General features: G+C 39.0%; 1 pseudogene; it reads left to right on the forward strand.

Moving 5' to 3' along the window:
* The first annotated feature begins 11975 nt into the window (after nt 1–11975).
* LOC105524231 lies at nt 11976–12354 on the forward strand (annotated as a pseudogene).

The following is a 12354-nucleotide window of genomic DNA, read 5'->3' on the forward strand; positions in this document are numbered from 1 at the left end:
GTGAATACAAAAATACAAAAAATATCTGAGTAGAATGGGCTACTGCCATAGTCAAAGGCTAAAAGGACTCAGAAATGGTGGTCCCTGTTTATACCCATTTAATTCATTAGTTTGGCCTGTGGAAAAACCAGGTAGATCCTGATAGATGACAGTGGACTAACACGATCATAACTAGCACTAGCCCCAGTTACAGATTCTGTACCAGATCTGATGTTTTAACTAAGCACGTGAATGAAGTCCCAGGGAGGTCACGTGTGCCTATTGATTTGGTAAATGTGTTCTAGTCAATATCCATTAGGAAAGGAGATCAGAAGCACTTTGCATTCACTTGATGTAGACAAGTAAATAAAGTAAATATTAATGGTATTGCTGCAGAACTAGATCCTCTATCACAATATGAAGAGGCATGAACAATCTGTGCACTCTGCAGAAAATCACATGAATGTACTCTATTGATGACATCATGTAAATTGGACCCAATGAGTAAAAAGTGGCAAGTACTCTAGATGTCTTAATAAGAAACATACTCCCCAGAGTGAGGGAAATAAACATTGTAAAGATATTAGAGCCTGCTATACCCATGAAGTTCTTTGGAGTTCACTGGTCTCAGGCATGTTGGGACATTTCCTTCAAAATAAAGGACAAGTTATTATATTGCACAAAACTAAACTGGCTGAGAGGCCTCTTCATTTTTTAGAAGAAGAAAATTCCATACTTGGCAATGCCGATCAATCTACTTAAGTGATGCAGAGACTCAAATATTTATTGCAATGAAATGACAGAAGCTATGTAGCCAGATTACTATCTTTAAAGAGCAGTAAAGTGCAGGGGTTAAAATCATGGATTTGGAACCACCTTACCCACATTCAGAACCTGTCTCCACCACTTAACTATTTTGTGTGACTTGAGCAAGTTACTTTCCCTCTGTGGTCCTCAGCTTTCTCATCTGTAAAGTGAAGATAATAATGATACTTACCCCACAGAGTTAAAGACTATTGTGGACTACTACATCTGGTACAGATAAGGTTAGCTATTATTTTTATTATATTGGAAATGCCTCCATTCTAAGTAGGCTGGGTATTTTGAAGAGAAGCGACAGAGAAGGGGATGCCTAATGTAAACATTAATACTCATGAGCTTATTTTAGTGACTGGGATTTTAAAAAAAGGTTAAGAATTACTTTAACAAAAGAAAAAGTAGAAGATTTGTTCTTCAGTGTGATGCATGAAGAAGGTCAGAGTCTGATAGAAAAAAGAGATACCCAGAAATAAGGAAGGAGACCCAAACAAAGATGGGGGTGAAGCTGACCAGGACAGATGTGATAAGTAATAACAAATGACAGGCAGAAAGGACAAATCAGAAAGCCGTTGAAGTTGAAAGAAGAAAGGAGAGTGTGAGAAGGCCAGCAATGGATTTCAGGTGGCAGAGGGCATGTGCCAGTGAGGAACAAACAGCAGGGCCTTTGTAGAGGGGACAAACTGTTGACAGGAAAAAGAGAAGATTCAGAGTCCAGTGTCGGGATAATTATAATTTAGAAGCACATTCTGTTCTTGCAGCTGCAAGCATCAGCACTCTGGTAAGGTCATGTGAATATAAGAAACCAATTAACGAAGAGAAGACGTCATCAGAGTCACTGAGGGAAATAAGTGCAAAAATGGTTGACAAAAGCACATCCACATGATCAAGAAGTTGATGGGAACTAAACAAAACTGGCGTTATTAAAGCCCCAAGCATATTTAGTCAGTAAATGTAATCCTCCTAAATGTCATTTGTTTTAATGATTCCCACAGGTGTGGATTTTAAGACAACCTGTCCAAGGTTGATCGTGTGACTTGAAATGTGCAGAGAAAATGCACAGTTGATTTACACAAACCAGAGAACTGTATCAAGGCCTGAGCTCATCGTGATCGAATGACGATTTTGTTCCTCTAACATTGTCTAAAAGAGTTACAGAGTAAGACCCTATGGGTTGGTGTCAGCTCTGTGTGTGCAATCACCGACCTTGCTTAACTCCTCCAAGCCTCGGTTCCCACATCTATGAAATTAGAATAATAAGAGCAATGATTTCATATGACTGCTATAAAAATTAGATGAGTAAACATATGTAAAGTGCTCAAACCAGCACCAAGCTCAAAGTAAACACCATGTAAGTGTTCAATAGCATAATATTTATAGGGGATATTAGCTCTCTTTGACTAATTAGCTCTCTTTGACTGACTGATTAGATTCATTCTATTGACTCTTAGTTATGGGATAATGTATTTTAAAATGAAAGGTTTCATTACGTTCCTTTTTCTTAATAATTATTTTATTTGTTTATAAAAATAGATAAAAATGACAGGAAGGGAGGCAAGGTATTGAGCCATAACAACAGTTCTCAGAAGTGTCCAGATATGATCATCACCCCTAAGTCGTCAAAACAACGTTCACACACACCATCCCATTTGTCATATTCCCCAAGTCAGTTATAAGGACCTGAATCTCTTCACATAAAAGACTTAGATTTATGTTGAACCTACAAGGGCAAACACACAGTAACTCCATCTCAGAACATTTTTTAATTTCAATGAAATGGGTTCCTGAACGAGAGAGCTTTGAAAAGCTGTGCTTTGGTACTTTTTGTTGTTGTTGTTGTTGTTTGTTTGTGACGGAGTCTCACCCTGTTGCCCAGGCTGGAGTGCAGTGGTGCAATCTCGGCTCACTGCAACCTCTGCCTCCCAGGTTCAAGCAATTCTCCTGCCTCAGCCTGCTAAGTAGCTGGGATTACAGGCACGTACTACCACACTTGGCTAATTTTTTGTATCTTTAGCAGAGACCAGGATTCACCATGTTGGCCAGGCTGGTCACAAACTCCCGACCTCGTGATCTGCCTGCCTCGGCCTCCCAAAATGCTGGGATTACAGGTGTGAGCCACCATGCCCAGCCATGCTCTGGTACTTTTTAGCAAAGTTCTAAACAATAAATGAAGGTGTCATATCAGAGCTTCCTTCCTCTGGTGCAGCAGACACTCCCAGCAGCATTCGTTCAAAAAAACAGGGACCACATAAGCAGAATATTCTCTCCGAAGTGATAGAGATTAGTCCCTGAAATGATGGCTCACTGGGGAAAAGCCTTCAGCCAAACTTTCTCCCCCAGCAAACACACACCCCAGGGACACATCCTTGTAGTATTTCCAGCTGAACAGAGGTTGCCACAAGATATATGATCTTTCAGTAAAAAATTTTCTTATCAACAAATGCCTCCCCCAAACTCTAATGACCATGAGGCAGAGGTGCTACTTTACCTCCTAACCAGTTGGAAACTCCTTTTCCAAGCATGGAAAATATTCAAGCAAAAATTTCCATGGTTATTCATAACATCAAAAAGTAAAAACATGAAATATTAGGGGTACTTGCCTAAGGCAGTCTCAATTTCTTTTTTTCTAACATGGCAATTATTATTTTAGAATATTTCTCATTGTTAGTTGCATGATCATTAAGCAATTACCAAAAATCTAGCCTTAGAGGAAAAATTCATCTAAATAGGTATCCCCTAAAGATTTGAAATCAGCATAGACAAAGGCCAATAACAGAACTCTATTTAGATGAAACAAATATCAGAGTATTAGGAGGTTACAAAGCAAAAATTTGAATCATGGATTCATAATTACTGGGGAGATGTTGCTGTTCCCTCACAGTAAGACTATTTGCCACAAAAGTGCAGGATATGACAATACACATGCCTATTAGGTCGGGTCAGTGGTCATTTCATTACATCCCCTTTAACTAAATTCCACATGCCTCATGAGTCTGAGCCATCCCAGGATAAAAGCTGCCGTGCCCGTCTGCTCACCAACCCTTCCACAATTCCTCTTAGTTGTCTCTCATTTGGCAGTTCCACTAGTCCTATTACCACCACTTCCTGACTCCCTGGCTCCCATTTTGCTTCCATCTGTTGGGTCTGATTCTCCATTAAAGTGCTTGGATTGATGCCCAAGTAACCAACCTTTGACAAAATTCCAGGAACCCACTTCATTCTTCCATGCTCTAGTTTCCCAGACAGTGCACTCACCCATATGGCATCTGTCCGGGTTTAGCCTGACACAAACTGGACCTTCTAACCAGGAGAGTGGGAGGGAAGTTTCAAACAAATATTGCAATTTCAGCAGGCTGGATACAAAATAGTGCCTAAGAGATAGACTCATCTCCAACTAGATTTAAAGCAGATTGTCTGTGACCATGAGGGCTCAAAGAGATGGTGAATTTCAAGCTGCAGTCTACAAGTGATAGGTAATATCAGTCTTTGTACACAAGGTCCTAAGCAATTTTGTGGGGGTCACTGGCAAGATTTTTGTCCTTTGAAGAGGGATCTGCCTAGAAAAACACTATTCCTCAGTCCCAGGTTGGAGGAAAATAAGAAACAAGGTGATTATAATAACTGTAACTGGGGTAGTGGGATTGAGGCTTTAATCCCAGTTGTAAGAATTGGGGCACACAGATCCACGGTTGTAGTGGTGATGGTGTCCCAGATCAGAGCACCTGGCTCACATAACCAGCTTAGCACAGCCAGAAACTCTATCCTTAATACCACTCCCAGACCCCTCTTGAGGGTCCTGGGAATATAAGCTTTTTGATGATTAACTGGACTGTGGGTGCTAGAACATGTCAGTGACCTCAATCCGTTACTACATTCAGGAAAACACAATCCAGTCACAGTGGAGGTTACAGTAGAGACAGGATGAGCTGTTCCCAAGTCTGGCTATGCAAAGATCTTTCCCTTCAGCCCCATCCTGTTTCCTCCCACTCCTGATTCTGGTGCTAAAATCTCAAGTAGAGAAAGATTTACTCAGAGCTGCCATCAAACTCCCACCCAAGCGTAGGTTGCCAGTAGGCAGATAGGCTTAGCATTTATGCAATTCCCATGAAAAGAGAAGCCTCTATCTGTTTTATTGTTTAGTTTAGTCAGACAGATAGAAATCTCAGATGACTCTGATATGAGTAATGAAGTAATGTATAAACTGTTTGCCAGCAAACTGTTCCTCCTGTAATCTGCCATATTACATCTATAGGCGAGCTCAAAGAAAGTTTTATTATCAGCACACAGATAATAAGTGCAAAGGGGAAAATTAATCATCTTACATTATCTTTTTAAATTGGTTTTAAGTAAGGGTTTTTAATTCCCCATGAGGGTGACTGGCACTTCCTGGTTTGCCTGGGGCCTTCCTGGTTTGATTAGCTATGTCCCAGGAAAACCCTCAGTCCCCTGCAAGCCGGCATGGCTGATCGTCCTATCTGGAATTGTAAAACTTGGATTGGAGTTTACTGCACTATAGATTAACCATGTGGTTTGGGGCATATCAGTTGACATATCCTACTTTCAGATTTAACCTAGGACAATATCAGGACCTACACAAAGCATTCTCTTGATCTTTTTATTGTATCAGAGCTTCTCAACCAAGGAAGAGGAGTCAACATCAAACCAAACAAACCCTGAGTAGTGCCAAAATTTGCCCTCTTCCTTCTGTCCTTTATTAAAAACAGGGAGAAGGCTGAAAAACAGGGGCCAATAACAGTTGAGTAGCTTCAGATAGTTCAGTATTGGCTAGGGAATTTATTCATCTTTAGTAAGAATTTAATATGTTTCAAACAATAAACTATTTATTTACAAATATATTTGCCCATTTGCAACAAGGCATTTCTCCTACTCCAGCCCCTTCTGGCATTACTGTCTTACCTAAGGGAAGTAAAAAGGCTAAGAAATGCGGTCACAGCCCAGGAACTCAGGCCCACCAAAAACTGAAATGTAATCATCAGATTATAGAATATGTTCCCTCCCTCATACCTTACTACCACTGCAATAGGGCTCCAGTATAATAAAAGTAGATTAAAACTGAAACAACTGCAAGACTCAGATTTTCCCTCAGAAGAAGTACTTAGGGAAGCCCAAAGTCAACAAAACAACAAAATAATGATAATAAAGGAATTTAAAGCTTCTGGCACCTACAACTATAGCAGACATCAAACTTGGCACAAGTTCTGGCCAGAGTTACATAACCTCAAAGTTAAAGTGTAGTATTTACCTCAGTTCCTACTACTCAATATATTACATCTATCTTCAACAAAATAATACAAAAAGAAAAAACACAGTATGAATAGACAAAGCAAGCATCAGAACCAGACTCAGATATAACATAGATTTTGGAATTACCAGAGAGAGAATTTAAAATAACTATGATTTAATGTTAAGGGCTCCAATGCAAAACTAAACAACATGCAAGAATAGGTGGGTCACACTGTGTCTGCTGTTAACAATACTGTATTGTACATTAAAATTAGCAGTTAACAATATTGTATTGTACATTTTAAAAATTTGATTAAAATAACATTTTTTAAGTAAAAATGGACAATGTAAGTAAAAAGATAAACATTCTAGAAAGGAATCAAAAGAAAATGCTAGAATCTTTAAAAATTACAACAGAAATGGAGAATGTTTTTGATGGGCTTATCACAAGACTAACCACAGTCAAGGAGAGCATCAATAAGCTTGAAGACATGATAACAGAAACTTCCCAAACCAAAAGACAAAGGTAAAACAGAACAAAATAAAAAAGGATGAAGAATCCATAACAGAATATCCAAAAATTGGAAAATCTCAAAAGGTGTAACAAATGGACTGGAATACCAGAAGAAGAAAGAAGAAAGCAAATGAAATGTGTAAAGTAATGTCCGAGAACTTTCCAAAATTAATGATAGACACCAAACCACAGATCTAGGAAGCTCAAAAAACACCAACCAGGATAAATACTAAAGCAATAAACAAATAAAACTTCAGTATAACTAGATATATCATATTCAAACTTCAGAAAACCAAAGACAAAGAGAAAATCTTGAAAGAACCTAGAAGAGAGGACAAATACCTTACCTATAGAAGAACAAGAATAAGAATTACATTGGAATCCTAGTCAGAAACCATGCATACCCCTGCACACCTATTAGAATGGCTAAAATCCAAAAAGAAATGACAATACAGATCACTGTCAAGGATGCAGAGCAACATGAACTCTCATTCATTGCTGGTGGTAATAAAAAACAGTGTATCCGTTTTGGAAGACAGTGTGTCAGTTTCCTACAAAGCTAAATGTAATCTTACTATAGTATCTGATGATCACATTCCTAGATATTTATGATGTATGTAAATATTTATAGCAGCTTAAGTCATCTTAAATATCTATAGAAAATATCTTTAAAAAGTGATTGCCAGACTGTAAAGGGGAGGAATTGGGGAAGAGCATGAGGTAGGAAGGATTGAATAGGTGAGGTAGAGTGGAATTTTTATAGCATAAGACTATTCTGTTTCATACTATAACGACAGACACATGACACCATGCATTTGTGGAAATTCATAGAACTTTACAACAAAAATGGTGAACATGAATGTATGTAAATTGTTTAAAATTGTTTAGGAGGTTGGGGGATTACAGGATGAAATACTGAACATGACAATCTAACTGTATTGCAAATGGATGAAACAGACTCATTGAAGGAAAAGATGGGGGTGAGTTACTGATCAAAGAAACTTTGAAAATGAGTGCAGTCTGTAAGACTAATGGGAAAAGAAACTACGCTGAAGTACAGCACTCTAATTAATACATTTGTTTCACAGAGGAGTATTGGTTAACAATTCTAATACGGCTATATATATGCATAATGACACTGAACAATTAAATAAGTGGATATAAGTTGGGGGGCGACACAGTTTTCTCACTGATGGGGTGGGAATTTGGAAATAAGAAAGAATACTTTTCCAAGTGGAAGAACAGAAACTGGTAAATGCAATAAACAGAGAATGAACTAAAAATAAATTTTAAAAACAAACAAAAAATAATATAAAGGTCAGGCGCGGTGGCTCAAGCCTGCAATCCCAGCACTTTGGGAGGCCGAGACGGGCGGATCACGAGGTCAGGAGATCAAGACCATCCTGGCTAACACGGTGAAACCCTGTCTCTACTAAAAAATACGAAAAACTAGCCGGGCGAGGTGGCAGGCGCCTGTAGTCCCAGCTACTTGGGAGGCTGAGGCAGGAGAATGGCGTAAACCTGGGAGGCGGGGCTTGCAGTGAGCTGAGATCCGGCCACTGCACTCCAGCCTGGGCGACACATCGAGACTCCGTCTCAGAAAAAAATAATAATAATTAATAATAATAATAATAATAGAAAGAAGAGGCTAGAATGGTTTATGTGACAGTGGATTACAGTTGAAGGCATCAGTACTCACGGTAGCTTTACAGAGATCAGATGGTTACATAAGCATTTATACATACATGTATATATATATGAGTTGGTATACACACATATATCCTTGTTCTGTCTGCTGAGAGGGCTTAGAAGCAATGATACCCAGTAGCAAAAAAACACATCTAGCATTGTGATTTGGGTTTTTAACACTATTCTAACAAAAGGAACAGTGTTCCTTAAAGAAATGGTTGATTCTAGAACTGGGGCAGGAAATATACAACATGAGCCTGGCATACATCATTGTGTCAAAAAGTAAGAAAGTGTGAAGCACATACACACACACACACACAATGATGGGGGTATGTCAAAGGGACACAGGAGTCAACTGAAAGTGCTCCCAGTGGCCAAAGGTGAAAAAAATTTGAGCAACAAAATAAGTAGAGTAGTATTGGATTATAACCTGAAGTGTAAAGTAAATATCCATGAGTTCAAATTGATATCGATAAACAACTGATTGAATACATAAATAAATGGGAGAGAAGAGACAACATCCCTTATAAAAGTATTCCAAATAGTTTGAGTAAACACTTTGCTCTCAGGGAGGTGCATCATAACACCCCACTCCTTCGGTGTGGACTTCACATATTGACTTCCTTTCAAAGAGAAGTCTATATGGGAAAAGGACATGGAAATGGAGAAAAAGAGAATAACTTTACAATAGAGAAAACTGACAAACACTACCTCAGTCAGGTGACTTCAGTTCACTTCAACAATGATACATCCCAAAATGGCAGGACAGGCACAGGATTCCCATTCCAAAAGAGAGCAACAGCAAAGAAGAAAGGGGAAACAGGTTCCAAGTAAGTACAAAACCCAATAGGAAAAACAACACTAAATTCTAAGGCTTGAGAATAATCTCCTTTGATTCCATGTCCTTACTTCTAAGAACACTGGGGTAGAGGGTTGGTTCCCCAAGGCCTTGGCCAGTCCCTCCCCCAGGCTTTGGTGGGCTCAGTTCATGCAGCACTTCTCCTGGGCTGGAGTCTCAAGCCTGTAGCCCTCCCAGGCTGGTGTTGCACACTGGTTGCTCTACAATTCTGGGATCTTAGAGGTGGAACCTACCCCAATGGCTCCACTAGGCATTGCCCTCTAGTGGAACTCTCTGCAGTGACTCTGCCCCTGTGGCAGGTCTCTGCAGCATCCTTTGAAATCTAGAGGGAGGCGGGCATGCCTCCATAGCCCATGCACTCAGTGCGCCTGCAGAATTAGCACCACGTGGATGCTGCCAAGAGTCCTCACTCTTGATTTTAAAATCTTTATTGGTCAGGGTTCTCCACGGAAACAGAACGAATAGGATGTAGAGATAGGTAAATATATGAGAGGGGATTTCTTAGCAGAATTAACTCATGAGATTATGGAGGCTGAGGATAGATCACCTGCAAGCTGGAGACCCAGACAGGCTGGTAGCAGGGCTCAGTACAAGTCCAAAGGCCTCCAAACCAAGAAGCTGATGGTGTAACTCATATGCCTGAGGCTGAAGAGCCTGGAAACCAAGGGGACTAGTGCTGCAAGTCTCAGCAGCTGAAGGTCAGAGAAACTAGTTCTAATGCCCAGGGACAGGAGGAGAAGGGAGAGGTTCTCTGACTCTTTTTTCTATCTGGGACCCCAGCTAATTGGATGGTGCTTGTCCACATGAGGATGGCTCTTCCCCACTCAGTTCACCAACTCACACATCAAATTCCTCTGGAAACTTACAGACATGCCCAGAAAGAATGCTTTACCAGCCCTCTAATTATCCCATAATTCAGTAAAGTCAACACCTAAAATTAGCCATCACAACCATGAAAACTGTATAAATGTGACTGTATAACATCAAATAATGAGGAACTGCACATCGGATTGCTAAAATATCTATTCATATTATAACAAAAACCCAATAAAAATGTGTTCCCTAAATGCTTATAGGCTAATAGAAATAAACCAAAGACTTAAGTTAAATAATCTAATATAAATAGCTTAATAGTTAACAGTAATTGTTGCAGTTTTATTTTCAAAGCATTCAACTTTTTTAATATATTTAATAGCCAGGGAAACTTCTCCCAAAAAGAAAGTATTTATTTTCTCCTGAGAAAAAAGAAAAAGAAAGGATGAATTATTCTATGGGGAACTTATTTGCACTGACCTTTCATCAGATATCATTAGTTTCCTATAGGTATAAAATGGTGAAAAAAACTTTTTCACTGTAGCTAATAGGCAACTTAATCCCAAAGTTGGTATTCAGTTATAACAATTTTGTTCATCTGTTGTCCTATATTTTTTTTTCAAATTTTAACCTCCTATTCAATTTGTTTTCTTGTTCTATTTTTGCCTTTCGCTTCTATATCATCTATATTTCAAATGTTTCCTCAAGTTCTTTTAAACCATTGTGAACTGGGATGTACACAAATGAATAACAAAATACTAAGAAAATATGAAATAATTATTGTTCAGTTTCTCACAGTCTGTACTTTGGAAGCTAAATGATTTAAATTTGCCTCCGCAAACGGTGTTTTTATAATGTCCAAATGACGTGGAAAAACTGGTTCTGGTTATTTGTATTTTTTTCTCCCCAAAAGTTCCCCTGTTCCAGGGAGTGTATATCATAAAGTGGAACTAGTCCTGCTCATGGAAGATAACAAGACAGGATGAGTTAAACGTTTCCATTTTGCTTTGATTTTTTTTTCTTTGAACAGTTAAGAAAAGAACCTTCAGAAGTAGAATGCATATTCTCTAGTGCTCAGCATATTCCAAACACTTGGAAAATATTTGTTCAGTGAATACACTAATTAATTATCGAATTAACAGCTGAATGAATATTGTCTCCCTTGATAAATATGGCATGTTCTGGTAGGTACAAAGGGTACAAAGTTTTGGTTAGACAGGATAAATAAGTCCTGGAGATCTATTGAACACCATGGTGACTACAGTTAATAATAACATATTGCACAGGTGAAAGTTGCTAAGAGATTAGATCTAAAATGTTCTCACCACAAAAATATATTAAGTATGTGAGGTGACGAATATGTTAATTAGCTTCATTTAATCATTTCACAATGTACACATTTATCAAAACATCATGTTGTACACCGTAAATATAAACAATCTTTGTCAAATATGCCCTAATAAAACTGGGAGAAAACTTTAAGTGTATTCTGATTTAGGTGATATAAGAAGGTAAATGGATTGTAAACTACATATTGAACATAAGTGAAATTGTATTAGGAAGCTATGGAGAAGAGTCATATAAAAGGCCTAGCCTAAGCAAAGGTGCAGAAGTAGGAAAACTCAGGAATTGTTGAAGCCCCCAGAGCTGATTTTTGGCCAAATTACACAAGTACTTCTATGCCGGTTGATGAATAGATGATGCCCCAAACTTCTCAAGGGTCCCCACCACCAACCCGGCTGCTCATAGCACAGCCCAACAGGTTTCCACCTCCCAGTCACAATGACACCCAGCAACTACAGGGCTCACACGTAGCAGACAGAAGCCTCCAAATCATGCTCAGTATTCATTCATAAAAAGTACTGAGCACCAAGCACGTGCCAAGTACTCCTCTAAGTGCTAGGGGTATGGCAGTAAAGGAAACAGACAAAACAGAAGAGATAAAAACTGTTTTCCCTGTGGAGTTTATAATATAGGTGATAATGAACAAGATAAAAAGTAAAATATGTAATATATTAATGTTATGTGTAAAGGATAAAGCATATGCAGTGGTACCTGAAGATGAAATGTGACAATGGTAGTGAGATTTCAGAGAAGTGGCACTATATCCAACTGATGGACGGTGTGGCACTAAAGTGAGGCCATGGCAGCTCCTTCATGGTCCAAAGTGCAAGCTGTGCACACAGGAAACTCCACTGAGATTTCGAGTGGCACCATCAAATCTTACAATGCCAAAGACTCAAAACCATAGTAGAGTTTGAGTGCCAGGGTTTCAAACCATTTGATTTCCAGCCCTAGGCTGGGTTTACTGCTGAAGGCGTGAAGTTAGGGATGGTCTTCAGTGACATTCTGCAGGAGAAAGATTGGACTGACTATGAAAATAAGGTCCAAGGAGTCTGTGGGAATTTCGGAGGTCATGCAGCAGTTTTTGAAGTGCTGA

Source organism: Colobus angolensis, unplaced genomic scaffold (genome assembly GCF_000951035.1).
Source record: "Colobus angolensis palliatus isolate OR3802 unplaced genomic scaffold, Cang.pa_1.0 Scaffold491, whole genome shotgun sequence".
In the NCBI taxonomy this organism is placed as follows: domain Eukaryota; kingdom Metazoa; phylum Chordata; class Mammalia; order Primates; family Cercopithecidae; genus Colobus; species Colobus angolensis.